At 35.7% G+C, this 3,649-nt stretch overlaps 1 pseudogene; it reads right to left on the reverse strand.

Moving 5' to 3' along the window:
• Positions 1-237: 237 nt before the first annotated feature.
• On the reverse strand, positions 238-356 carry LOC111747412 (annotated as a pseudogene).
• Positions 357-3,649: the final 3,293 nt, after the last annotated feature.

The raw sequence follows: 3,649 nt of genomic DNA on the forward strand, positions 1-3,649 counted from the left end.
TGTAAAGGAAAACAATTAATTTTGATCCCGTATGTGGATTTTATTAAACTTTTTCATGATTTCTAATAGTTTCTCAATGTGTTACATCTCATATTTTCTGGTACTTATCTATAACAGTTTTGCCTTTTCCTTCTCAATATTAAATCACCTGTCTTGTTTCTTTTTCTTGTCTTCTTACATGGGCATAAATTTGCACTACAATTTTATTTTATTTATTTTATTTATTTATTTTTTAAACACCTATAGCACCTGGTATTCGAAGGTGGACTCTCATCCAAGTACTAACCAGGCCCGACCCTGCTTAGCTTCCAAGATCAGATGAGATAGAGTACATTCTGGGTGGCATGGCCATAGACTACACTATAATTTTAAATAGTAGCAGTGATAGCAGTTATCTTTGAGTCCTCGACACTACAGGGCGTGTTTAACTCTTCTGCATGGTGTTAGAAGTTTAATGTAGGTGTCTTACCTTTTACTGAGGTAAGAATCAAAATACCAGAAAATGAACATAAATCAAAATATATGATCCTTTTTTTTTAAAAATTTGTTATCTTTTTTGTTGTTGCTTGATGGAATAATGGATGATTTAGTTTGTAAATTTTTTCTTTATAACTGTTACTTCAGAAGGTGAAAGGAAAATGTCTCATTTCTAATCTTCTTAAACAGTAAGAATGTACTATAGCGTCCATGTCAAGTGGGAAACTGGAGTAGAGATGCATTTGAACAGACTATGCAAACATTTGGGAGTTTGGGAAGACTAATGCCCGAGCTGGAAGTTTTCTAATGTAATTGCTCCCTCTTCTGGTCAGGATGGCTTAGGGATTAAGTGATCAAGCCAATGGGAAAAACAGTAGAAGTCAGCTCTCTCCCAGGGCCAAATTTTGACCTTAGGAAGAAGACTAACAATGTCTCTGAGAAGAGGAAGTTAAAGGGTGGAGCTGACCACACTCACTTGTCTATGAGGAACACTTGCAAGCTTTGAAAGTGGTGGGCATCTATGATGGCTGTCTGGAAAATAAACCTCTAGTAGTCCTGTTGTGGGCCCAGGAAGCCTGACCTACATCTTGGGAAGCATCCTGGGGACTGTGTTAGACGAGTGGACTGAATAATATAAAACTAAACAGTTCTTAAGAAAAGAAGATAAAATTCAAAAATTGAGAGCAAGCAGCAAGTGTCAAAATGTAGAAGTGAATTTCAGGTATAATGCAATCAGGACATGAGGATATTAGGCTGAAAAAGTTAGTGCAAGATGATGTGAATTATTTATGAACTTCAGGCCATTTATTTCAGCTAAAGTATATTATTAGTGAAATTCAGGCCACCAGCTGTACACAGCCAAAAATGTACAGTTCTAGAGGGCTTTCTAAAAGAGTTCTATTTTGATGTAATTTTAGACTTAGGGAAAAGTTACAAAAACATTACAGAGAGTTCTTGTAGATCTTTCGCCAGCTTCTCCTAATGTTAACATCTTACATAATCAAAGTTCAATTATCAAAAACAGTTTTGTTTGTTTTTTAATTTTGTGCTGGCTGTGTGTGGAGAGTCGGAATCAGCCGACTTTTACCTTTGCACATGACAGACCATATGAGTAAGGTGAATAAGTCCCAATGACATGTACGCCATCACAGTAGACCAAATGACAGCAAGGGGCTGGTATCAAGTGATACTTCCTGATTAAAAGTATACTATGGAAAGGAAAATTCTGTAAATTCTCCATTTTACTCTGTGGAAATGAGATAAAAGAAAGGGATAAGAGAGAAGAGCAGATTCATAGCCATATTGTGGAGTAAAAGCAGGTGTGTGGCATTTAAAATGTGTCCTGAATTTTACAGATCACTGGTTGGAAGATTCTAGTTTTCTCAGGATTTTACTAAGTAGATTTAATGGGTCGTGAAGAGCTAGGAGGAAAAGCACCGAATTCTGCCACGTCTACACATTTAAACTCTGGAGCTTTACACCTTTGGTGATCCCCTTCCACATACCTCTGAGCAGGTGAGGCATGATAACTCCATGATTAGCATTAGCATGGTGACTTTCACAGATGGCTCAACAGGAAGAACTTGAATTAGATTTTCCAATTGCACTGCTGTATCAGAGATGACCCAGGGGAAAAAGAATGGTTTAAAGAGTAACCACAGTAATAGCTTGAGATTCTTTTGGGGTAACAGTTACAAAAAGCAACAGAGTGATTTAAATACACTCTAGGCTTGTAGAGAAACATTTGAAAATGTAAAAATTTACTAAAACACTGATGTTGCAGTCATTACCATATGAGGAAATTTTCCTATCTGGATATGTGATCAAGAAACTTTTCTAAGGAATGGTGGGAATCTGGGCAGATGTCATTTAATAAACTTCCAAAACAAAAAATGGGGTAAAGAAATGTTGTGTTTTCATAGGTTTTGTGAGTGGAAAGATTCCATTCATTCATTTATATATTTAACAAATAAACTGTGCCAGGTTCAGGTTCTGGGTGTATAAGTTATACATTAAGACTGGTAGATCTTTAATATTCTAGTTGAAGGGATAGAAAAATTACCAAAAAAAAAAGTATCAACAAACAAGATAATTTTAGATAGTGATTAAGTGTTGTGAAGAAAATAGAATGGGGTGAGGTGATACAGGTCAATAATTGTGGAGACGGAGGAGCTTCTTTAGATTAGGCTGCCAGGCAAAGCCTCTCTGCAGAAGAGACATTCTGAAACCACAGTTTGCCAGCTGCTGCTGATCACAAAGGTTGTAGCTGGATGTTAAGACTCACGTTTACCAATGCGTTCCTGGATTTTGTTAAAAATTCAGCCAGTGAAGGGATCCTTGGAGAAAAAGCTGATTCTAGAGCTTGGGAAGTCAAAGTATAAGTCATACGTGTATGGAGGAGAAGTTTTTCTTCTCTTTCGGTAAAAGTCAAAACTGATAAGTGCAGAAGGAATGATGGAGTCAAGAAATCATTAAGGTTGCTAAAACTAGTGGGTGAAAGTTTGATGAGAAACAGAATATTTATGTAGTTTCAAAATATTTCCCCACAGATTATTTATTATAAACATACAATTTAACTGTACAGTGAACAAAACCTAGAGACATCTTTGTAATCAAGTGATCAAAGTTACATCACTAACGCTGAGACAAATTGACTCATGATGTTGACTCAAACTGGCTCAAATTGACTGATGGGAGGCACTGAGAAGAACATAACATCACTTTTGTAATATTCCAACCAAACGGAATATACTGAATTTGTAGTTATGAGAAAACATCAAACAAACCAAAAGTGATCAAAAGAGTACAAAATAACTACTCTGTACTCTTCAAAGATACCAAAATCAAGAAAGACTGGAGAATTGTTCTAGATTAGAGATTAATGAGAAATGAAAATCAATGCATATGTGATCCTGGTCTAGATCTTTAACTGGAGGTATAAAGAAAAGCCAAAAAGGACTTTACAGGAACAACAGGAAAAAGTAGTCTATAGACTATGGATTAGGTAACATTGTTGTGTCAATGTTAAATTTCATGATTATATAAAAAAATTTTCTTTATACTTAGGAAGGACGAAAGTTTTTAGAGTATAAGGTACCATGATGTCTCCAAATGATTCAAAATACTCTCAAATGGTTCAAAAATTTTACACACACACACACACACACACACA

Source organism: Pteropus vampyrus, unplaced genomic scaffold (assembly GCF_000151845.1).
Source record: "Pteropus vampyrus isolate Shadow unplaced genomic scaffold, Pvam_2.0 Scaffold221, whole genome shotgun sequence".
NCBI lineage: Eukaryota > Metazoa > Chordata > Mammalia > Chiroptera > Pteropodidae > Pteropus > Pteropus vampyrus.